Genomic DNA, 26,203 nt, shown 5'->3' on the forward strand with positions numbered 1-26,203 from the left:
CTCGCCCGCTTTCCCCTGCCGACGCCCGGGCCTGCCGCACGGTGAGCCCCGGTCGGACTGCCCCCCTGCGGCAGGGCCCCCGTCTCTCGCGGGCCCGGTCCTTTTTCCTTTTCAAGCTCCAGGGCCCGGGCTGGCCGCCAGAGCCCCTCCGCCCACCCGCCCTCTCCCCCCCAGCCCCCCGGCGTCGGGGAAAATATTGTCCCGGACTTCCAGTGGGCCCGATCATATCAGCCGGGGGGTGGGGGGCAGTCCCTCGCTGCGGCCAGGGAGAGTGAGCCCAGGGTGGCTTGCCTGGCGGCCGGGTCCCAGCGGGCCCGATCCATTTTCCCCCTCCACCCAACGGTTCCCCGCCCCGCCCCCGCACCTGGTTCGGACCCTGTTCCGTCGCGCCAAGGCAGGCGTACCCCGGGGGGAACTGTCCGAGTCCCCTCTCGGCCACCAGGTCAACCCAGAGTCAAAAGGGCTGAAAAATGTTCAGAGTCCCCTCCCGGGGACCTGATCAACCCATGGAATCGAACGGGTTCACCTGCTGGCCAGTTCGCTTCCCGGCCACCAGGTCAACCCGTAGGTTGCCAACGGGCATACCCAGTGGCCAGTTTGCTTTCCGGCCACCAGGTCAACCCATAGGATTTAACGGGAATGCCTGGTGGCCGCTTTGCCGTCCGGTCACCAGGTCAACCCGGATCTCCCTCCTTCCCTAGGCGCCCCCTCCTTGGAGGCATCGGGTTAAATTTTTTCCAGACTTCCAGGGGCCCAATCCTGTCGGCCGGGAGGCAGTTCCTCGTTGCGGCCGGGGAGGGTGAGCCCAGGGCGGCCTGCCTGGCGGCCGGGTCCATGTCTCTAGTGGGCCCGATCCTTTTTTTCCTTTTCCGGCTCCGGGGCGCCTGGGTAGCCCTCCGCGGTGGCGTCGGGCAAAATTTTTTTTACCAGACTTCCGTGGGCCCGATCCTGATGGCCGGGAGGCAGTCCCTCGCTGCTTCCGGGGACGGTGAGATGCTCGGCCACCGGGTCAACCCAGAGGAAGCGGGCTGACCATTTTTTTCCAAGCCCGAAAAAAATTGTCCAAGTCCGAAAAATTTTCAAAGTCCCCTCTTGGCCACCAGGTCAACCCCGTTGGAGCGAATGGGTTGACCTGATGGCCGGTCGTCTCGCAGATGTCCGGAAGGGGTCGCTCCACGCCGTCTCGCCCGACCGAGGGAACCACGAGGTGGCACGCGGTTCCAGTTTCGTACCGCCGAAGGCGGGGCTTTGGCTTTTTCGACCTGTCTTTTAAGGACTGTGTGCGGAGATTTCTGAGGACAGGTTTTTCAGAGCCTGTGAGAACCGGAGCTCAGCCTAGGGGATCAATCCGAGTATTGTACCCGACCTTGCCCGGCGGGGGGGAAACAGGCATGTTTGACGGCGGAGGGCAGCACCCGGCCCTCCGCCAAGATGGCCTGCTTTTCCCGGCTCTTAGCTCACGGGCCCCGCAGCGGCCGGGACCCGAGCTCCGAGTGTCGGTGCCCCCCGGAGGGAGGGGGGCCCCGCTCCTCTCGCGCCCTCCGATCAATGTGGCGCTGACGTTCGCGACGGGAAGGGCCCTTCGCGGGCTGGCACCCCAACCGCGGGGCCGTCCGGTGTTCAGGCGGATTGGGGCCCTCTTCCTTTTCGCGTGCACGGATCCAGGGACCGATTGGGACTTCCCTCCTCGGGGCGGCCCGGGCACGTGCCCGGCCCTTCGTGTGTGGGGCCGTCTGGCCGGGATCTCCGCCGTGCGAGGTCGAGCGGTTCCGGCAGACCACCCAGGGGTCCGAAAAACCCAGGGAGCCGCGAGGCTCAGCAGGGCCAAACACGGTCGTGAGAGCGAGCAGGGGCGCGCTGCAGTCCCCTCCGCCACACCCGACAGGACCACACCACGCGGCGCGGGCGGTGGGGTGGCCCTTGGCATCGGTGGGACCCCCGTACCGCCCTCTCGCTGGAGCACTAGTAACCCCTGCTGCCCTCCCTGTCTGGGTCGCTGACTTCTTCTCTAGCGGGTTGCCTGGAAGGCGGTGGCGGCCTCTGCACCGCGTCGCCACGTAAAAAAAAAAAAAAAAAAAAAAGGGACACCGGGAAAAGCGGGGCGAAGGGCTCGAGGGGGCCCGGCTCCGTCTGACTCCCGCCATCCTTCTTCGATGCCTCCCGGGGCACCGGGGGGCGGGAAGAAAAGCAGCACGAGGGCCCCGCGCCCTCTCCGCTGCCAGACTCTCCCTGGTGTCACCCGGAACACTGGGGAATGCAGGGAGAGAGGTTCGAGGGGAGGTGCCGGGAGAGGGGGTCTTTACGGGCCCCCCCCCCGCCCTGTCTCACTCTCTCTTCCGCCAGCTTTCGCCCTGGGTGTAACCCGGGCCGCCTGGGAAAGCGGGGAGAAGGGGGGCTCTCTTCGGAGGCTCACCCCATCTCTTCCGCCGTCCTTCCTTGGCGGCTCCCGGGGCACTCTGCTGCGGGGTTGAAGCCGAGGGAGCCGGAAGGTGGTCGGGGTCCTGATGGTCCTCCATCTCACTCCTGCCATCCGTCGGGTGGCCCGGGGCCGATCTTGAGGGGATTGCCATCCCTGTCGGTCCTCCGCCTCTCGCTGCGTTGCGGGTCCCGCTCCTTCCCTCCCGGGGGAAGGCCAGTGGGGCCCACTGGGCGGGGGTGCCTCCAGTCCTCGTGGCGGGGCCCCCGCTCCTCCTTTCCGGAGCGCGGCTACCTGGTTGATCCTGCCAGTAGCATATGCTTGTCTCAAAGATTAAGCCATGCATGTCTAAGTACACACGGCCGGTACAATGAAACTGCGAATGGCTCATTAAATCAGTTATGGTTCCTTTGGTCGCTCCAACCCTTACTTGGATAACTGTGGTAATTCTAGAGCTAATACATGCCGACGAGCGCTGACCTCCGGGGATGCGTGCATTTATCAGACCAAAATCAACCCGGGTTTGCCCGGCCGCTTTGGTGACTCTAGATAACCTCGGGCCAATCGCACGCCCCCGTGGCGGCGACGATGCATTCGAATGTCTGCCCTATCAACTTTCGATGGTACTTCCTGTGCCTACCATGGTGACCACGGGTAACGGAGAATCAGGATTCGATTCCGGAGAGGGAGCCTGAGAAACGGCTACCACATCCAAGGAAGGCAGCAGGTGTGCAAATTACCCACTCCCGACCCGGGGAGGTAGCTAGAGATCGGGTCACAGAACAGGGCCTGAAAGGCCCACACACTCTGATGTATTCCCTGTATCCTCATTGAGGGCTTTATTAATGCCTTCAGTGGGGATATATCAGAGTGGGAATTCTCTCCATCGCTCAGAGAATATCAACACTCAGACTGCAGCTAGAACCACACCCCTTGAGCTCCCGTCATGTCAGCCTGACTGCTCAGATGGCACCACCAGCACCACCACAGATGAGACAAGTGACTTGGCCATAGTTACACAAGACGTCAGTGGCAGAGTGGGCAACTGAAGCCAGGTCCCAGGCTAGCGCCCTAACCACTGGACCATGCTCCCTTTCGTACTCTCTGCCTGACCATGCTGAGGCCCTGATCTTAGCTGTGGCTTCTAGTCCCTATTACAGCAACACGTCAGGAATGGTGTTTCACCGCAACGTTTAAGCACGACCTCTTAATGAATCTGTATGAGGCCTGTGAAGGACGTTAAAAGAAAACAACGGCCACAAAACAAAAAGTGAGAGGCCCAGTGCTGTTTACCGCGGGCCGGAGTAAGATGCTGTCTAGGCTCTGGGCTGTTAGAGCCCTGGATACATTAAAATTTTGCCATTGTGTGCCTATTTGCTTGCTTCCCCAGTAACTGCCCAGCGTTTCTTTACAGGAGACAGTTTTAGCCTCGGGAAGTTATGAAAAGCAATAAAAACTAAACGGTTTCTGGGTCACCACCAGAGCCAGTCCCCATGGGTTCTTTAAACAATAATTGCTCCCTCACCTCGGCGACAGGCAGCACTCAATCCCGAAAGGTTAGTCCATCAACAATTCCTAAACTGTCTGAAGGGCAGTAGCTTCACCCCCAAAGGGCTTTTGAGGCAATTTTTAAACAGCCTCCATAGCTCACAGGGCTTTTGTTCCACTGACATAACTAAGCAAGAATAGCTACTGCTGTCAGGGACAGGGGAGTCAGCTCCTTTCTATGCTATTTAGGTTCTTATACCGCCCTCATCACCATAGTATCTGAGTGTCTTCACCATTGGCTTTACTCTCACTTAAAAATATTCAAGGGTAAATGCTCTCTCTGAGTCTTCAGTGGTCATTAACCTCGGAGGCAACCAGTTTATTCTGAAGCAAGGCAGGTAGTCTTGTAAAACTTGTCAGAACAGTGGCGGGGGAGGGAGGAGGGATGACTGCCTCACAATGAGAAAAGGGGGTCATGGCTGCTTTGTCCGTGACAGAAATGCTTGCTAATATTCAATGGACGGCAGGGCTGGGGGAATCGGGTTGGAGAAAACAGAAAGCAACTTAAATCGTGACCCAAACCTGAACTTCTTACGAAGTTAGGAAAAGTTTGGCTGTTGTTTGTTTTACTTTAAAATTGTTCATGCTGCCTCTGGATGTCCTGGCTGGGACCCCAAGCAGAAGGGCAATATGTATATTTAGATTGTAAACTCCTCGGGGTGGGGACCACCTTTTTAGTTTTGTCTGTACAGAGCCTAGCACAATGGGGTCTGGTCCATGGCTGGGGCTCCTTACTACAATAGAAATAATAAATAACAACATTAGCTTAAGCAGCGACTCTTTGCTGCTTTACAGATCCAGACTAACACGGCTACCCCTTTGATACTTAACATTAGCTTAGGGTCTGTGATTATGTCGCCCTCTAGTGGCTGCTCCCATACACTATAATAGCCTGCTACTGACAGTTCAAGAACTTCACTTTTAGCTCAAGGGGTAGAAACCTACAGCTTTGGTGCTCAAGGTCCTAAGGTTCAATATCTGCATGACTCCAGCCACAATCTGCTACAAAAACCACCAAAGAGACCCAGAAAAGTCTGTCTATATAGTATTTCCAGACAGGATCAAACCAGGAGACCCTGGAAATGCTGTAAGAAATCCTGACAGTATGAGGGGTTTTTTTTATTGCATCCCTATCTGCTCTAGTATTCCAGAAGCAAGGGCATGGCTGAGATGCTGCTATGGAAGAAGCTCCAGAAGAAGAGGATTTGGATATGCCTTTGCTTCCCAGAACAAAGAGCTAGGGATACATTTGGAAAAGCATCTAAATATTTGGATATTTATCCAAGAAGATCCTTTTGAGGGCTTCATGTTGCTCTAAAAAGATCATCTGGTTACGTAAAGAACTCACTGCCATTAGTACAATTGATAACATCGTGCTCAAGGAGGCAACTCACATCATATATATATATAAACCTCATGGCTGTAACTTTCAAAGGACCCAATGCTCATATGCTGTAGGAAGACTCTGGGACAAGCCCATATGACACATCGGGGGAGTTCCACAGGTCTAGCCTCTACAGTATGGATCAGCCTTCAAAAGTTTTGAGGAGCATCCAAACCTTCTAGGAACTTTCTGAAATTCCTCGGTTTATTGAAATTGGCCTTGAAAGTTTTCAGCAGCCAGATGGGCTAGAAACAATGGTTGGGGCTTCTGAAGCAGGTGGAGATGAGTACTGAAGTCAAGTTACAATGGTCATCTGACTAAAGCAGGTCTGCAGGGGATAAGAGCAGCCTGGAAGGAGACTTATAGGGGGCGGAATTCTGGGGTAGGGAAAGTCTAACAGAGAAGGACTCCAGGGGAGCAGCCCTAGGAGTCAATGCTCTATAGAAGAGTGGGAGGACATCCCAGAGGGCTAGAGTAGGAAAGACAGGGCACTTGAGACTCCAGGCAAGCACAGTTGTTTAGCACAGCCCTGGGAACTCATAGAAGAGGCAGATGTGGGTTCCTCCTATATTGCCTCCTAGTGAGGTGATGCAATGACCCCTGTGAATGAGGGGAGAATGCAGAGACTGAGCTGAGCCCAGAGGACAGGTTGAAGAGCCCTGAAAGAGAAGACAGAGCCTCAGCAAGGAAGGGCCCAGCTCAGTTAAGGCTGAGGTGGAAGACTTTTCCTTTTGTCTAAACTCTGATACCCTCAAAGGGATGGACTTTTGCAACTTAGTCGGAGGGCCAAGTCGCTTTAGTAACCAAACCATGCTGGAAGGCTGAGAGAACCAACCTGCATGAGGGGAAACTGAGACAGAGGATGGGCCTGGAGGCAGACTGAGCAGGTCCCTGTTTGTGTGCCCTTCTGAGCAGGAATCAGGGGGTGAAAAGTGTGTGCTGGGAGAATGGACAGTGATTGGGCACAAAGGTTCATCTGGGTGGGTTTGCCTCTCCCTAGCACTGATAGAAACTTATACAAATCTGGGTTATTGGGTTCTGCAGCGACAACTCTAAATTCCAGGGGCACAAAAAGAATGAAAGACTGGGTTTTTGGTTTTTTTTTTACTTCAAAGGTAACTGTGGAGCATATAATTACATGGCAGTTGTCATATGTCATTGGGGAGTTCCAACATAAGGATCATTTCCATAGAGAGCAAATATAGCACACGCTTATCTCTGCCCTCTGGACCACACGGCAGGATACGTGGCATTTACTTGGGGATTTACTAGGAGTATTTACCAAGACCTGTGCAAAAAGCAATAATTACTACAGCTCCCAGAATGAGCAGGCCCTAACGTGCAGGACTCGTGCCCCAAAGACCTTCTAGTGCAGGGGTAGGCAACCTATGGCATGTGTGCCGAAGGCGGCACGTGAGCTGATTTTCAGTGGCACTCGCACTGTCCGGGTCCTGGCCACTGGTCCGGGGGGCTCTGCATTTTAATTTAATTTTAAATGAAGCTTCTTAAACATTTTAAAAACCTTATTTACTTTACATACAACAATAGTTTAGTTATATATTATAGACTTATAGAAAGAGACCTTCTAAAAACGTTAAAATGTATTACTGGCAAGCAAGGCCGGCTCCAGGTGGGAAAAAAAAAAAAAAAGCCGCGATTGCTGGCAGCTCCACCACGCCGCTTTCTTCTTTGGCGGCGATTTGGCGGCAGGTCCTTCCCTCCGAGAGGGACCGAGGAACCCTCCGCCGAAGAGCCCGAGGTGCCACCCTTTCCCCTTGGCCACCCCAAGCACCTGCTTGTTCAGCTGGTTCCTGGAGCTGGCCCTGCTGGCAAGCGAAACCGTAAATTAGAGTGAATAAATGAAGACTCAGCACACCACTTCCGAAAGGTTGCCGACTCTTGTTCCAGTGTGTGACAGCTGCACCCTAAAAGAGTAACCACATCCCCATGTTCCACTGACAGCTCCTCTAACCCGGGTCTCAGCAATGCTGCTTCCTCCTGGGAGCCCATGTCAATCCACAATCCCACTGGCTCCAAGGAGCCACTCCCCCCCCTTCTGCCTTACCCCCGCCCCCAGTGCCTAATCTAACTCTTTCCTTTCTTCATGTCAGACCATTGCTCCTTGTCTCCCTGTTGTCTTAGATCAGGAATAATTAGGGACAGTTGAAAAAACCTGATCGTTCAGTTTTCTGCCAGAAAACGCTGCTTTGTGGAAATTGAAATGTCTTGTGGGAACAAGTCAGTCTGGATAGAAAAGTTTTGAAACAATTTGAATTTGAAATTGAAATGGAATATTTTGTTTTGACTCCATTGTTGCATTTTCTCTATCATTTGAGGTGTTATAATTTAATATTATGTAAATAGAAAAAATTGAATGTATTTAATATAATGTTGCAACATTATTGAAACGTTCAGTGTTTATGAATTGAAATAATTTAGAATACGTTGTTCTATGAACCATTTTGACATTTTGTCCCAATTTGGGACAAGCTTTTTCCCAAAATGTTGGACTTTCCGGAAGGATGGAAATTCCATTTTCTGACCAGCTCTAGTAGTTCCTAACGAGAGCAAGGATGGTCCTGTGTTTCAACCCTGAAGTGAGTCTCAGGGACAACTGGGTTTAAATCCTGGCTCTGCCGCAGATTGCCTGGGAAAGTCACTGAATCTCTGTGTGCTTTGGCTCCCTCTCTGTGAAATGGGGATAACAGTATTTCTTCCATTGGTAGAGGCTGTCTATGCTGCATCTGGATGTGTGACTGCAGCTCAGGTAGCCATTCCCCCGCTAGCTTTGGTCCAACCTTTTCAGTGACAGGGGCTGCATGAATTGATCTGCAGTACCCCTGAAGGCCACGTACAGAAGCCAAATGGCGACCTCCATGAAGCATGACATCACACACACTGTATGCGAAGTCATGCCACATGGAGGATGCCATTCTGTAAAGCAGGGGCTGATGCATTTGGGGGCTGGATAGAATCAGCCTCCAGGCTGAATCTGTCCCACGGGCTGCCAGTTGCAACTAGCCTCTAGCCAGTGCAGCCAAAAATATCAGTGATGCTGCAGCATCATGGACTTTAGCCGAGGCCGCACAAGCCTGCCTGGGACCCTGGGCACGTACTTGGATTCCTATCCCGCACTGAACCCGTGCCACCACGGCTATTTTTCAGCTGTGCTAGGTAAATTAAAGCTATTATGTCTCCCCAAGCTGCAACCATACCTCTGACTGCAGCTTAGACAGACTCCTTTCTCTTGTCCATTTCGAATGTCAGCTCTTTAGAGCAAGGTCTGTCTCGTGCTAAGTGTATGTACAGCACCTAGCACAACAGGGCTACAATTTCAGCTGGAGTTCCTAGGTGCTACTGGAATGCAGACAATTAAAGAAAGAAAACAATCAAGTTCAGTCAATCTCTGTTTAAACACAACAAGCTTTGCTAATAGGCAAAAAGCTCCATTAGCAAAGGTGTGCCATAGAACATTAAATGCTATAAAGGACCAGGGCCACTACTGTAGGAGAGGCTATGGTGGACAGTGTGAACAAATGGGTACCAGGAACAAGGCTAGCTTGGACAGGCCCATCACTATGGGCTTGTGAATTTTTTTTAAATTTCAAGTTAAATTAATTTTTAAATTAAATTTCTCTAGTGGCTGGCAGGAGATGGACACATCTGTTCACAGAGTCACTGGGATATTACAGGGACCACTTAAAGCAACTACTTTTCAGAGGCCCTGCAAACACTGCCAGTGGGTGAGGGGCCTCAGCGTGGCCTGACCGCATTAGAAAAGGTTTGCAGGAAAAAAACCCCTAAGCAACAGCTCTTTCCCAAAACGCCTCCCCCTTCCTCTCTGCACATGCCAGTGTGTCGGAGGGGCTGTGCCTCGACTTCTAACCATGCTGTCATTCCCATCACTAGCAAGGGAGAAGCTTCAATGGGAAAGGGGGTGTAATTCCTGGTAAATCACTACAGCGAAGTAAAGAGGAAGTGGCTGCGTTGGAAGGCAGTTTTGGTAGCTGGGTCTGAAACATCAGCAATGAGAGGTGTCAAAGCATCAGGGGCTTGGGGAGATTCCAGACTCCATTAAATTGACACTAATTCACAGGCCCAAGCTGGTTTCCTTGATAATGTCCAGAGAGCCACTTTAGCCTTACCGAGATTTCTGCATTGGAAGCACTGGGAGTACACAATCAAAACCACAACACTGAAGTTTCAAGATTAAGATTTTCTGGCTGCTTTCCTTGCGTCTTGCGAAGGGGAAATTGCTATCACGAAAAAGCAAACAAACAAACCAAACCCCACCACAACACACCATCCCAAGGCTTGCCACCCATGGTCAGACATGACTGTGGCCAGGGAAACCAGGAACCTAAGACTCAACTCCGTTTCCAGGAGCTCGGTCAGAATTTGGAGAGATTTCCCCACTATCTAGTGAGTAAGATTCTGGATGGCTAGAAGCGAAGTCTGCCTGGGCAGAACGAAACACAGTGGAAAATAATCAGAAGACGCTTTGGTCCTGCTTAGTGTGTGAGATGTATGCACTGACTGGATTGCATTGAGAGGCAGCATGGTCTAGTGGATAGAGCCCTGGCCTGGGAGCATGGCCACTGACCAGGTGGATGACTTTTGGGCAAGTTATTTCGGGCGGGATTCACAATGGGGACATAGGCACCGTAGTCTACCATTTAGACAGCACTGGCATTCACAGAATCCCCACTCAGCTGCCACAAAACCCTCAAGGCAGGGGCCTAGTTGCCAGGAACCTATGTTTCAGTGTCTGGGTGCCATGCACAGCCACCTTCGTTCTGATATTGCCCAGCACCTAAAAAATGCCTAAGCTACTGTGTGATTCACAAACTAGGTGCTTGCTCATCTTTCTTGGCTTTGGGGCCTGATCTGGTAGGCCCGCTTAGAGAACACCTTAATAGGACGATTCTATTGTCTGGTGGTTGGGGCAGTCCCCATGGAGGTAGAAGACCCAGGCAGAAGTCCCTGCTCCAAATCAGATAGAGCAGGGATTTGAACCTCAGTCTCGCATATCCTAAGTGAGTCACCTAGCCACAGGGTTATTGACTATTCCAGCCAGGGGAAGGATAGTCTGCCTCTCTCTGGCTTTGACCAGAAATTGCATCTTGCCTCTGAGAAACTTTTCCAACAACGTTTTCATTGAAACAGACACATTTTGGGTTTGACGAATAGGCATTATCCAATGAAAAAAAGTTTCTTTGAATGATCCTCAGCCAGCTCTAGACACATATCTGTACAACACCTGGCACGCTGGGGCCCTGATCCCTGACGGGGCTTTCTAGGTGCTCCAGTTACACAAATAATAAATAATAATAGTAGCTGGCAAGATGATGACGCTTTCTTTGTACCAGGACTGAGCCTGCTTGTCCATCATATTCATCCCTGTGTGAATCTGTATGCCTTAGTGAAGCCTCAACTCCATTCTCTTTAGATTCTATTTATATTTCTCTCATCTACTGTCTGAAAGATATGTGAGAGAGAATTTGTCCCCCAAAGTCCTTCACAATTGAAAGAAAACAGAAGTCAAATATCAATGTATTTATTTATTTTGCTGCATACAAATATCTAAACCTCTTGCCTAGGAAATAATCGATCTCAGCTGACTGGAAAATGAAACCAGTTTTCTGTACTCTTCCAAAGCCTCTGTGATATTACTAATATAGCTTTTCCCTGTCGAGAGTAATGATTTTCTACAGGCCAGCAGATAAGAAAGTGCTTACATATATTTCTGGATACAAACACTTCCCTGAATTATCCTGTCTTAATGTACTTCAGAGTTGGGTGTAAGTTACCTGACGACTATGGATAGTAAGAGCTGGTGGAGAAGAACCATGTTAACAGATAGTGAGCTTCAATGGGAATCCAAATGGGTCTTTGGAAGCATTTGTTTTATGACCATCTATGCTTGGTCTGTTAGAAAACCACTAGCTCACTAAAGGTGAGGCATGCTGCAATAGGCAGCCCCAAAAAGGGGAAGGAAGAGAGGAAGAATAGGCTAATGATTAGAGATGTGACCTAGGACTCAAAAGACCTCGGTTCAATTACCACTTGTCAATTCCATGGGTGTGACTTTAGGCAAGTTGCTTGCTTTGTGCCTCAAGTCTGTTGAATGGCACTTCCCTGTGCTTTAGCACTGGCATGAACTTTTTCACACCTTTGAGAATTATCAAAATCCTGAGGGTTTGCTTAAAAAAAAGTGATTAATTTTTGCTCTCTCTTTTCACCCTTAATTTTTCACCGAAACCAAAGGGCTGTTTTCCTAGATGGGGGAGTGCTAGTCTAACTTGGAAACCTTGGGTTTTGTCAGGGAAGGCCATGAGGTGCCATGAAAATCCCTGAACTTCCAGCTGGTCCAAATTCATAATGATTCAGTATCTGTCTGAAGGCAGGCAGGGGCCGGAATTCAACCATCTTTGCTGTGCAGACATGGGGTGAAATCCTGGCCCTGCTGAAATCAACTGCCAAGCTCCCACTGTCCTCAATAAAACCAGGATCTCACCCATCACCACCATCAGAAATGGTCACCAGCCTGAACATCCACGGGGATATGTCTTTCCAGAGGTGAATTTGACAGCACTGGCCCGCAAACACATAGGAAACAAAGACACTCTAAATCCAGGAGAGCCATCTAAGATGTGCACAGACTTAGAGCGGGGTGGTAAATATGTCTGCCACCAGGGAAAAATTTGAGTTTTTCTTGAAAAATGGAAAACTCCAAAATTTAAAATTTTCACAATCCCAACCTGTCAAAATCTGAAAATCCCTCCTAAAAAACCTGCCAAAACCTCCAAATTTTTCATTCATAAACTGAATTTTTAGTTTTTTAGGAAAAAAATAAAAATATTTCAAGGAAAGCAGACACTTTCCACAAATAATTTTGTTTTGTCATATACCCAATTTTCCACTGGAAAAAAAGTTTTGATGGAATATTTTTGGCCAGCCCTACACAGAAGTCTCAGCGCAAGGGATTTTACTTGTCCTATGTAGGGCAGAAGCAGTAAAACAAGAGACATGAACAGCCCTGCTCTGTCACTATTTATCATTCCTGCTTAACAATATAATATATATGATAGGAGCAAAACAATTTGGTGGCAGAACATCATAAATGAAGTCTGTTTTCCCTGGAAACTGCATAACCATTTGAATTAATTTAATTCGAAATATCAAATTAAATTAAACTGTAGAATAATCCCCAAGGGAAAGCATATTTCATTTACAATGTCTTCTCATAGAGTATTCTCTGCCAAAAGTTTTGCTATGCATCTGGCTTTGGATCTAAATTTATTGCATTAGCTCTGGGAAGACTTTTAATAGAAAGTGAGATTAAAAGAACGCTAAAACTTGTATTGGGGGGAAAAAAACCTATAAAGACAGAATACAGTGTTGAAATGGGTGAAGCTGTATCCTTACCTGACTCTGCCAGCAGTGAATCCAATCTCAGATCAAATGAGAATGAGAGCTGTCATTAAAGAAGGCCAGCATGGATACTAGGTAAGTGCGTGCACCACAGACGCAAAAGCATGCTGCCTATCTCGCTAACTGGGACATCCTCAGGTGGCCTAATAGCAATCAATGATGGAAAAAAGAGACCAGCAGGTGATGAATGGAGAATGATGATGTGCTTTCTAAATCAGCTTTGGAGGAAAGAGATACCAGGGAAGGTTCTTTCTTGTTCAGGTGGAGCTAGAGGCTATGGTTTCATTTCCAAAGGAGGAGGGGAGGAAAGCACTGCCTTCTTATTACTAATATCAACCATGTCTTTTAAATAATCTCCCAAATAAATACAAGCCAGTGCAGATCTCAGATGCTCTTCGGTTCAACAGGTTGGGAACAGGGAGGTGGTGACCCCATCAGTTTTCAAAATATAGGTCACGCACAAAAGCACCACTTACAAAATGAACAGGCTTGCTTTTCACGGCAAGAAATTGAAGAAAATTGCAGCCAGCGGCAGTCTGTAGGTTGATGCAGTGGGAATAATCTATTTCTTCCCCACCCCGTGAGCAAATACAGAACAGCAGATGTTGACATGGGAGAAGGGATTTCTCTAAACAAACAACTTGCTCCCTTTAAGAGAACTTTTGCACTGAAATAAAAATCTACCCGTCCCACTCCCACAGAATCCAACAAAAAAAACACCTAAGCCCAAAGGTAAGAAGTATCTTAATCAAATCAAAATGCATTAGGACTTTAATCTCCAGCACTTTAGTAACCTCCCAGTTTGTTTTAAATCTTGATTGGAAGAATTATCCTGACAAGAAAATTAGTGGTAAGTCAATAAACCTGTAGCCTGCGGATAGAGTCGTGAGTAACCAGTGAGAGAATTCATTTGATCACTCACACAAACAAGCTCGAGATGATGGACTGACTTGGCTGGCAAAGTTCATTATGATTTTAACCATGAAACCATGAAGAGCAGGTAATCATATTTAAAGAGATAAGAAATACAACTAGCACAGGCCTTGGCTTCGACAGAGAAATTCTCATTTACAGCAGTAACGGGTGGAAAATCAATACCCACTTTTGGATTCAAAGGGAGTTGGAGTTTTGATGAAGCTGCTAGGTTTTTGGGGGGGTTTTTTGCTTCCAACCAAAAAACCCAGGAGAATTTGCATGCTAGCTGCATCCAGGGCTCCCCTCAACCCGGCACAACAACGTCATTCCATCTATCCTTGTCAAAGTGCATCTTTCTCCTGATTTCAAACAACTTGTCTTTATGTCACGTACTTGCAATTCTCCTCTGAGTCCATCCCCCCTCCCCTCTCTCTCTCTCTCACACACACACACAGCATCATGCGTCCCTAGAAGGGAGCTCATATCTGCCCTGGAAATGGGGAAGTCTGCTCCTGAAATATATCTTGCAAAGAGAACAAGAGATTATTCTCAGGCTTTTTAGAATTCATTGGGAAGGTAATAGGGAAGTTCTTCCACATTCTTTTGGAACTCTGGGAATTCTCAGTGTTTAAACAGGAGTAATTCATAAAAGGAAACAGCTACAACAACAGACACAAACAAACAAGCTTTCGCACAGCTTGAGTTCCGGTTTTGTCACTATGTTTACCAGGGACAGTACTCTGCCTGGAACTCTGTATAGCAAACAGAGACACCTAATGTCTGACTAATATACTGCAGGTGAACATATCCTTACAAGTCTCAAGAATTGCATGGTGCTGTTTCTGCTCCCCAAGTGGATAACTTCCAATCCCAAGAAAGACCCTTCCAGATAGCCAGGCAAACACTGCTGATGTGCAATATGTAAATGTGAGCATTGAAAGGAAGCAAATGAAAGGGGGCTCCAATCAACTCAAAGTCGACCCACGGATTCTGTTCACAGTTAGCGAATGCTGTCATGTGATATTTTCCCTTACATATCCTAGTCCTTACAATCTTCCTGACAGAGGTGGCTCAGGAGGTTAAAATAAATGGGAATGAAGGAGATATTTGCTCTTCTGGTTTCTGGACTGACTCCAGCCAAGATCAGTCTTGACCAAAATGTGTGATGTCTTTTCAGTGGCCTCCATGTAGTCCCTCGAGGGAAGGAGGTCCCACTGAACTTGCTCCATCACCTGCAGGCAGTCCTGCTCCTGCAAGGTCCGTAGCAGGGCTGGCCAGAAAACAAGAATTACATTTCATGAACAATTCTGAGCTTTCAAAATTTGTTTTTGTTTTTCATAAGAATGAACCTGAGAACTTTGGCAAGTTTTCTGAGAAAAACAAAGAGCAAGACCTATTCCAGAGTATGCCAGTGGTTAGGGCACTCACCTAGGATGTGGGAAACCCAGGTTTGTGTCCCTAGGCAGACTGAACCAAAGCAGAGAGAGCTTGTGTGCTCAGTGGATTTGGGAACTTTAATTTCTAGGCCTCTCTGTCCAGTGTCTTCCATGAACACTACATGCACTGAAAACTGAAAAAAAAAAGTAAACTGTCCTACCAGCACCACGTTGGAAGCTCTGGCAGCCCATCAGGACAGCTCTGAACCGGCGTCATTCCCAGGTGCCCCTCACCCAGAGGACGCACACAGTGCTTCATCAATGCTCCCAGCCCAAGCAAATGCCTAAGTATACAATTGACAAGGATTTAGTGGTGATGAATGTGGATTAGGTATTTAAGTAAAGCGTGGCTGTAATGCAAGGCCTACAGGCTGAGACCTGTAAAAGTTTAGCTTAGCCAAGCTAGATGGCAGGCTTTAGAACACGTGACATGGGTGGGTGACCTAGGAATAACCCCATGCCAGTAAGGTTACAAAATAGAGATCCAATCAAGGCCAAGCAATACTCACAAGCCATTCAGGGCCCGATTCCCCACCACCTTGCACCTTGCCTGCCATTTACACTGGTATAAAGGGCATGAAAAAGGCTACCAGGCTGGTTTGGTAACACTCTGCCCTGGTGTGAATGATAACCCTCGAGAAATAAGCACAGAGAGGGGAAGTGACTTATCAATGGACACATGGGAAAGCAAAGACAAGAACCCACATTACCTGACTCCTCGTTCTTTGCCTTCTCCACAGAAACAGCCTGCAGCATGTGCCAGGTTTCATGGGGTTTTTTTTAATTGGTTTAATGGGTTTCACTGCTACTGTTCCTCTCTGGCACCTACTGTATCTTGGCAAAACATCCAATCTGGTTAAAACCATCCGTGCTGCTCTTCCTCCTCCCAATCGTTTGCTCCTGCCATTCAACCAAGCTCATGATGGCTCCAGCTTGGCAAAGGTCACTGAGTCAGAGGTATGTGATGTCGCTTGATTGGATTCAACCAGGAACTGAAGGTGCTTTGGCTTATTCCACTGCAGGACGAAGTAGCAGGGTAGAAATAGAATCTCGAAGTGCAGCAGAAGGGGCAGAAATGAATCAAGACCTGCTGCCCAGAATAAAGGCCAACAAACTCATTCACCCCTTGACCTTACTGCTAATGGAAAAATGAGCCAGGCAAGCTCAGGTGATGACCTAGAGCTGAACTATAGGTTCCCAAAGGTGAGCAAGTTGCCAAAGCACAAAACATGAGTTATTTCCAATGCTTGGCAGAGAACATCTAACCAAGACACAGGGGTCCATCTTCTAACTAGTTCAGCTAGGAATCTCACATTTTTATATGCCAAGTCACACAGATCATTTCTGAACCTTTCAGAGCCCTGTGCATTTCTGAGCATTGGCAATCAAGCAGAAAGTTCTGGGGCAAGCTGTGAAATCTGTGAAATGAAAATCAATTCCATCTCCATTTCACGGCGACTAATGTGGCATTTACAACATAAACAATCGCTTCTGTTGGGGAGGAAAATTAAAAGCTGCACTACATAAAAAGGAACAATGTTTAAAGTTCTGATGGAAATGAGCACTCGGACTGGAGATGATTGCAAAAGGCAGATAGGCGGGAGGAACTTGCTGCTCAGAAGGGCAGAGATTTCAGAACAGCATGGCTTTGCTGCTATTTGCGTGGTTGACCGTGAGTTCAAAGGAAGCCTTCTCTTGACAACAAAAGAAGGGATGGAGGAAATCAGGAGGCAGAAGGATGGGAATGAATTTCATGGCTTGGCAAACTTGCAAAAATAGTAGGTCCTTTAAGAGATTGTCCAAATCCTTCATTTTGTAATGATGAGACCAAGCCATTCACTGCGGGAGTTAATCTAACTCAAAATCTGGGCATGTTTGGATCCAGCCCAACCATGGGGCCATGCCCCTGCAATTGGGAGCATGTTCAATTGCAGTTCAGGACCATAGTCATTCCTGTGCTCCAGTCAGCACTGAGGCACCTAATGTCTGTTTTTATATTCCTGTGTGTGAAGGCGATCATCCAGCTATGTGATCCAAATGTCCTAATACAAAGCACCCATATTTAACAATCGGTCCCACCACTTTTTCCCAAACATTGCAGAATCCAGTAACTGTAGTTATAATCCTACCCTCAGAAGCCCTAAGCTGTTGTATGACTCAGTTTTCTATGTACTGCACTTTAAATGCCTGCTGGGAAAGGAATTCGGGGTAGAGGACGATTGATTTCTCATTGATTTCAGAGAGTTAGGTGCCTAAATACCTTTAAGCATCTGGGCTGGCATTACAACATGAGAGATGCTCTACCTTCTCTTGCTCATGGTGACTTTATATTTGTTCTTTCTGCATTTGTTGCTTTCCTTAATATGAAGTAAGAACCACCTAGAGGGGATGTGCATGTGTTACTCTGTGTGTAAAAAACTCAACCTGAGCCAGCGCTCTGTAGCTAGGCAATATGGTCTAGAGATTAAAGCAAAGACCTATGCACCTGGACTACTAAATTCTATGCCCCCACTCTGCCACTGACTTTATTGTGTAAACCTGGGGAAAGTCACTTCTCTTCTGTACCTTCATTTGATCAATGCATGGGTATAATTAAGCTTCTGTGCCAGGAGTGTTGAGGGGTTTAATTAACCGAACGTACTTAGAGATCTCCTGATGAAAGGACCTAAGTATTGTTTTTCTTGGGTTAGAATGCTAAGCGGTGAGAAAGAGAGGCATTTCCATGGAAGAAGAAAAAGAAAACACAATTTTCCTATGAACACAGAATAGCTCCAGGCATGATTGGCTCGCAGATGACACCAGATCATTATACCTGATGGCTTGATTTACCTTGATCAGAACGGCAATTTACTAGACACTTTTTTCCCAAAGAGCACTAATCACCTTTTTTCCCCTCTGTGTGCATAAAATAAGATTGAAATGCACCGTACAAATCGCTTGCTACAGTCCAAAAAACGCTAATCAGTTGCAAACATCTAAATCATGGCTCGAGACTTAGCATGATAAGGTAAGAAAACAGTATTGGTGCATACAGAACTATTATTTACCAATGTCAGAAATAACTATCACATTTACATAACCGGGAGGCTGCGTGACAGCTTTTTTCCAGGAAACTGCTTTGGCTGCCGAAAAATCTGTGACTTGAATGAACTGGATATTTTTTAAACAGCGTGTGTGTGTGTATATATATATATATATATATATACACACACACACACACACACGAACCGGGATGCAAGCTTTTAACCTTTCAAGGTCTCCACTTGGTTATTAATCCATGTGAAGGTGGTGAAAAATGGGATCTTTAAAAAACAAACAAAAGTACATTGCAATGCCCTCTCTGCTGCCTGTACTAATTTCCGCTGTTATTATTAACTCAAAATACAGACAGTGGCAGTAGCTAATTGAGACGGTCTTGCCCATTGTGGCTTTTATGATAGCAGCAGGGCACTGGATATACCAACTATGGACAGGTCAGGATCCTTTCCCTTCTCCTAGCTTAGAGAAAGAACCTTTTGGCTTCATTTATAGCACAGCACTGACCTTTGGAGAAAAGTTACATTAGACAGCAAAGATTGATTTTGTTTTTTATGTAGATCTCAGTGGGTGAAATTCAACCCTACGCAGAGGGGGCTGGCATAAGGTCTATGCAGCATTGACATCGCAAGGCCTATGTAAGATTTACACGGTATACATAGACCTCGGATTGCTGCACAGAATTAAATCCCCAAGCCCAGTCCTCCTTTTTTACAATGGATTCGGCGACTGGGGAAAGGTGTGGTGGAGACTGGAGGAATCCACAGAACAGCCAATGCAGACAGAGTGCAGGACTGCAGGCTTCCCTTGTGTTTCAACCCCCTTTTACAAGTGACAACCTGCTCCAGTAGGATAATCCCTCCTGAGGGATGCTCCAGCATGCTGAGGTCCACTGTGACCCACTGGTGAGCGTGTGTGTTACAGGTCCCTGCTCCACAGAGGATGTGACTCTATTACAGCCCCAGCGAACAAGGGCAGGTTCTTTAACTCAAGCTGTAGCAGCTCATGACTTTTAGCTCTGGAGGTCCCCACTTCAAGACCTGGTGGGCTGGCCAAGATGTTGGCCACTGCTCCAGCATGAAGCCTAGCCACCACTAAAGCCCTTTAAAAAAAATTTAAGTAGGATGATAGGGGGTGCTTTGGCCTTATGCTATCTGTCCGTATGGGACGGTATATTATCTGGAGGGGGACTGCACACGTAACACATTGTTCAGTGTGTGTTATGCGTTCCCCCTCTGGAGTATTAATCTGTTACAGCTCCCGAGCTACAGAGCTCTTGAACTCATAGGTTCCAAGGCCAAAAGGGATCATTGTGATCATCTCATCTGGCCTCCTGTGTAACACAGGCCAGAGAGTGTTCACCAAGTAATTCCTAGAGCAGAGCTTTTCTAAAAACATCCAATCTGGATTTGAAACTGGTCAGTGCGGGAAAATTCACCCCAACCCTTGGTAAATTGTTCCACCGGTTAGTTACTCTCACCATTAAAAATGTGTGCCCTATTTCCAGTCTGAATTTGTCTAGCTTCCACTTCCAGCCATTGTATCGTGTTAGACCTTCCTCTGCTAAATTACACAGCTCATTATTAAGTATTCATGCCCAATGTAGGTACTTATGGACTGTGATCAAGTCAGCCCTTCACCTTCTCTTTGTTAAGCCACATAGATTGAGCTCCGTGAGTCTATCACCATGTTTTCCAATCCTTTAATCGTTCTCAAACCCTTGCTAATTTATCAACGTCCTTCTGGGAGCGTGGGTGCCAGAACTGGACACAGGATTCTAGCCTCAGTCGCACCAGTCCCAAAACAGGTAAAATAACCTCTCTACTCCTATTGAAAATTCCGTTGTTTATGCCTCCCAGCATCGCGCTAGCTCTTTTGGCCACAGCATCACACTGGGAGCTCACGTTCAGCGTATTATCCACCACAACCCCCAAATCTTTTACCGAGTCACTGCTTCCCAGGATAGAGTCCCCCAGCCTATATGCAACATGGACTCTGTGCTTTGTTCCTAGATATAGACACTTACATTGTTTCTAGTTCTGGAGGTCCCGGGGGCATCAGCCAAAATGGTGCCTGTCTCTCACACACTGCATGTCTCTTTTGATGGTGTGGCTGGGTATCTCAGTGGGCCAGGCTGGGGATAGAGGTGGCAGCACCACGGCTGCCTCTCTTCCCTACCCCACTGCAAGGTGACATTCAATCCTTGCGGGTGCTAGGAAGCAGCAGAGGGACTCTGTTGTGTCTTTTGTGTGGGATGCTCTTGGGAACCAATTCTTCTTGTGCTCCCACACTAGGAACAGAAACACCCACATAGCTTGAGCAATGCTCCAATGCCCTTTGCTGGTTCTCCCGTCCCCGAACTGGCACAGATGGGTTTGTCCCCTCCTTGTCCCTTCCTCTGCCTCTAGTGAGTCAGGGGCTGTAAATCTCCCTGATAATAAATAGCATCCTAATGATGTACACCCGACAGCATGAGACCAGTAAGTTCCAGGACACAGCTGCCTCTTAGCTCAGGTGATACCGATGAGGGGTTAGGAGGAAGGCAGGAAATTTCCCGATGCCCTATGGCACACCTAGCTTTGTGTTGCCCCCAAGAGAATCTGTGATGACACTCCCCATGCCCCAGCCAGCTGGATGGCTGAGAAGCTGGAATCCATACACAGCCAGTGTAGATCATTGCAGAGACTTAAAAGTAACAAAAGCCTGGTGGGCTCCCCACGGTGCCCAGCATTCAGGCCACATCACTCAGCCTCTCTCCCCGTTGGCCCAGAGTTTAGCAGCTTTTTGTTTGGAGAGGCTCCTGAAGGCAGAGTGGATTGCAGCCTGCCGTGGTAACCGCGCTCGGCTGGAGGAGAGGAAGGGTAAGAGTTGCCAGAAGGTGTCAGCATCACCAGCATCCCGGGTGTACCTGCTTTTAGCAGTGTGAGATAGGCGGGAAGGCTGAAGAACAGCACTCACTCCTCAGCCCTGGTTGTCGGGGGACTGAGTTGCAAAGAAGGGTTGGCTGTGTCCACGGAGGAATGGTCTGGAGGGGCAGTGTGGCCTGGATAGGCTCTGGAAAGTTTGGATGCTCACTTTAGCCGAGGCTTTCAAGTAGAGCGTGGGCATGATGCAGCAGCTTGGGGCCAAAGGAGTTCATCAGGACCTTTATGATGTTATTGTGTACAAGTTATGCATTATTATTATTGTATATTACGGGAGTGTCTAGAGGCTTTGACCCAGATCAGGACTCTCTTGTGCTAGGTGCTGTACAAACATATAGTGCCTATCATCTAAATAGACAAGACAAAGGGTTGGAGGGAAAACTGAGGCAGAGAAGGGAAGTAATGTGCCCAAGGTCACACAGCAAGTCAGTAGCAGGCAGCTACTGATGAACTTTGAATTTAAATAGAGGTGGACCCAAATGAACCCCCTAAATTGTACAATCCTAAGGGGCAGGTCTGTACTCATCACCAGATCTTAACTTGGTAGAAGGGTTAAATCAAGCATCATCCTCAATCTTCTGGGGAACTAAAGTCTGGATCCAAACGTTGTAGCTTGGACCCATCTCTAATTTGGGGTTCAAATTGATCTAAGTCTCAGAATTTACCAGGGCTGGTGTCCTGGTGAAATTACAGCACTTGTTTTCCCCTTCAGGGCATCATGCACATGTGCTGGGTGCCGCAGAGAATAACAATGGCAGGTCCCAGCATAGTAACACCAGCAGGTGCTTCAGGAGTTTGTCCCTGGCACTCCAGGCTCCCCATGCTTTCCTCAACCATGAGCCTGTGTCCGGGGCTCCCAGGCTCCCTGCTGAGATGCAGCCTGCCTATCTCATGCACTTATCCCATCGCTATAGCATCTGAGCACCTCACAATTTGGAATGTGGGGCAGGGCAGGGCTGTTACCCGCACTGGACAGGCGGGGAACTTGGGCACAGAAGCTATATCTGCACCGTCTGTGGTGGTGAGCCTCCCAGACCAGGGCCACAGACTCAGACTTGCGAGGCTCATGCTAACACTCTAAAAATAATCGTGCAAACAGCACTTTGAACTTGCGACTTGGCCTGCATCCCTCGAGGCATCCAGCTCCTGCCTGAACCCCTGAGCGATCCATGAACTGGGGGAAGATAGACGCTCCTCCACCTCAGTTGCCTGCAGGCTCTGATCTGGTAGGATCCCTAACTCTGCAAAACACAGCTGTGGGGGGCAGGAGGCAGGCAGCCTCTGTTATAACCTCCAGTCCAGTGACTTTACAGCACATGCATGCAGGACGAGAGTGAACCCTGGTCCAGCGGTTCTCAAACTTCATTGCACCGTGACCTCCTTCTGACAACAAAAATTAGTACATGACCCCAGGAGGGGGTACCAAAGCCTGAGCCCTCCCAAGCAGGGGGGCCAAAGCCCAAGCCCCACCACTCCGGGTGGGTGAGCCGGCCATAGCTAAAGCCCAAGGGAGGCCTGTAACCTGAGCCCAGCTACCCAGGACTTAAGATCTCGAGCTTCAGCTTCGGCCCAGGGTGGTGGGGCTTGGGCTTCAGCCCCGGGCCCCAGCAAGTCTAACACCAGCCCTGGTGACCCCATTGAAACAGGGTCCTGACCCCCAGTTTGAGAACCGCTGCCCTAGTCCAAGTCTCCCCTCTGCTGGATGGATCGCAGTGTTGTTCCTGTGATTTTCTAGGCATCTATAAGTAAGGCACCATGACACTTGTGTTGAAATGCTTAAATCCCTGTGTGGAGCTGGACCTAAGTGACATAGGATGGCTGTGGCAGAGCAAGGAATTAAAACTAGGTAGCCCAAGTCCTAGGCTAGTGCCCTATTCACTGGATCATCCTTCCTCTCAAGTTCTGACCACACAGAGGAGCCCTAGCTGTGGGTAGAAACTTAGAACAAGGGGCTACATTCTAGCAGATGGAGCCTCCCTAGCATCTCTGTGGTTCTGACCTTATCACAGCTCCTAGCTGCTTCACCCTCCTCCCTTCTTACGAGCATCTCTGAGGTAACACTCGCTCTTACAGGACATAGTGTGGCCATTATCGGGGACTTCATGACATGCTGAGGACTGGCAGCTCCAGCTAACATACAGATTTCTATTGTCCTGAGACAGCTGTATTGAGGGGGAAAAAGAACACCATATTGATTTACATTGTCCTGAGGGAATGCTGGTCAAGTTCCTTTATAGATTGATGAGGCTAGGAGTATATTAACTCAGGGACTCCGAAGGACTAGGCTAATAGGTGAGAGATGAGACAGGAGAGGGATTCTCATTTCAGTTACACCCATATAGAACCCCACTAAAGTCAATGGATGATTTATGCCCATAACTATCAGTGAGATTAAAATCTGTCCCTAAGTCCCATGAGATCAAATCTACCCCACTGTAAATGACAGAGGAATTCAAGCCCTAATTCAAGTGAAGCCAGTAGTGTTACCCATGTTCCTACCAGTGTGACCGATTGCACAATCCCAGTGCAGAGCATGAAAAACATTTTATTTCAATTTGAAAAGGAAAAGAGCTTTGGAGAAGAAAGTAAAAAACATAATCACTGGCTTCTTTTATCCCCATTGAGACTCACAACTCTCAGGGCCTGTTTTCATTCATCACCACACCCAGATAGTTTCCAAGGCAAGCAGCAGGTGATCTGAGCATCTCTTTTGCTCTCTCCTCAGGATGAAACAGCTTTGATCAGATTAGAACATACCGAGCTGCCAAAAGGAAAGTGCTGGGGATGAACGAACATCAGGTGATAAAGCAGGAGATGCAGGGAAGGGCATAAATAAAGCCCACAGAAAGGACCAAAGATGTCCTTTGTGTCACAAGAACGAGGTCATGTTGGCCATGCAAAGATTAGGTGAGAACAAGCCCCCGATTGGATGTCAATAAAGAAGGTGTGTCAGTCCATGTGCTGGAGACATCGGGACAAACGTCTCCCAAGGTTTTTGCTCTTGATGGATTGGCAATACTTCTGGCACCATTCAACCTTCTGCCTGCAAGACAGGCATGCAGGCAGCCAGAGTCTCCTCAAACATCAAAGGGAGAGTGGATCAGGGGGTTATAGCTGCTAAAATATAGTTGTGGGACACAAACGGTGTGTATGAAAGCTATTGAGTGCAGTCCAGTGCTCAGAGCTGGGGAGTGGGAGTCAGGACTGCTGGGTTCTGTTCCCAGGTCTGGAAGGGGAGTATGGTATAGTGGTTAGAGCAGGGATGTGTGGAATCAAGATACTTGGTTTTACACGTGGCTCTGCATGGGCAGGTCACATGAACTCTGCCTCTATCCCCAACACATAAAACAAAGCTGGCAGAATGAAACCTGTCTCAAATGGCCACTCAAGGGCCTGACAAAAATTGGGTGCTTAAGGATAGTGAGCTTTTGAAAGAGATGGAGTGCAATTGTACTCAGTTTGGGGTCACTGGGAAGCAGACTCTTAAGATAGGAGTTTGCTTAATTACGGTGACTTTCTGTACAGGTTTCACTATATTTTCCAAGATTATTGTGAAGACTGACTAACTGTTAGTGCACTACAATGAATATGTAAAGCATTGAAAGTGCTCAGCTTTCGTCACCATCCTTACTGTCACAGAGAGACCATTAAGGGATGGCATCATAGCAACATGAAGCATGCCTGTCCCAGCAACCAAGTATATTATGGGTAACTTTTTAAAACTACCTAAGGACTCTAAGCCCCACTTTCGAAAGTGATTTACGGGAAATTTTTCAAAAATCCCTAAGTGACTTCGGCACTTAAGGCCCAGCTCTGAGGTATTTACTCCCAGTAAAATCAACAGGACTTAGATGCCTAAATACCCTTTGAGGATCTGGATCTAAAACCTTTTGAGAATCTGGTCCTAAGTGCCGAAGTTACTTTTGAAACTGTGACTCAGGTGCCTTTGAAAATGTATGTTTGTGTGTGGGCATGTGCATTCATGCACAGGGGAGAGACAGAAACAAGGATCAAGTTTGTAAAGGTTTTGGGATCCCTTAGGTGCCACATAAATTCGATAACACAAATCTTCCCGTTTCAGGAGCATAAATCGTTCTCTAACTAATAGGGATTAGGAAGAAACTCCTGTCCATGGTTTTGTGCACCTCCCTCTGGAGAGGCTGGTACTGGACACTGATGGAGACAAGCTACTGGTTACTAGTCCTCTGGCCTGATGCAGTTTGTGTTCTTATTTTATTGTAATTTTGATCTAAGGCCTTGGGTATGTACTGCTCAAACGTCCCCCCTTGTACTTCTATATCAGCTAATCCTATTAACAGCCACGGCAGGGTACTATGATTCTTCTGCAACCTTTGAGCCTTTGCTGCAGCTGTTCTGGAGGTCAGACAGGGCTAGCCAAGAGGTGTTTGGCTGACTGAGAGGCACAGTATGTGACCTCAAGAAGCATCGGGCACGCTCACCCGATGCATCACAGCTGCCTATTTAGACATTTGTCTAAGAGAGATGTTATTCTCTTCCAGACAGTGCATGGCCTCGGCTCTACACCTTAGGCCTTGAGATCAGAAATTGCCATTAAGCAACAATGCTCCATTTTCAGTTGACATTCTGAGCGTTGGGAGGAGAACGGGGCCTGTTTGTCTCTGTTCCCAGTCCCATCATCTCATCTGAAATGCCTCTTGCCATTACCCTTTTCTCGGGGCGAAGAGAGGTGGGGCTGTGCATATGCTCACTGATATTTCAGAGACTCTAATTAATGGTGAGATTATTCATGCATTTAATCATTAAAAAAGGTATTCAAGGCAGAGTAAATACAATTTCCACTTAGTTATTTTCCAATAACCACCCCCATTTCCCCCATGGCAAAACATAAAAAATAGATGCAACCTACAAAGTCCTTATCCTTAGTCAATCTTCACTGTGCCTCATTCTCAGGTCACCAGAAGCCAACTGTCCAACAGCCCTGCTGGGAATTCATCCAGCCTCAGTGTCACCTTGAATTTGTCCGTGTAACTGGTTGCTTTGTAATGCTGGCTGAAGAGTAAACTTATTTTCACCTCAATGTCGGCCTGTTGTGACCATATGTTACAATAATCAACCCAGGTCTTGAGAG

The 26,203-nt window shown here is 48.1% G+C and overlaps 1 protein-coding gene across 2 annotated transcripts in view; it reads right to left on the reverse strand.

Moving 5' to 3' along the window:
* KIRREL3 (kirre like nephrin family adhesion molecule 3) overlaps positions 1-26,203 on the reverse strand; it is a 708,943-nt gene that overhangs the window by 476,291 nt on the left and 206,449 nt on the right. The gene's annotated exons all lie outside the window — the stretch shown is intronic.

This window comes from Trachemys scripta, chromosome 21, assembly GCF_013100865.1.
Source record: "Trachemys scripta elegans isolate TJP31775 chromosome 21, CAS_Tse_1.0, whole genome shotgun sequence".
NCBI lineage: Eukaryota > Metazoa > Chordata > Testudines > Emydidae > Trachemys > Trachemys scripta.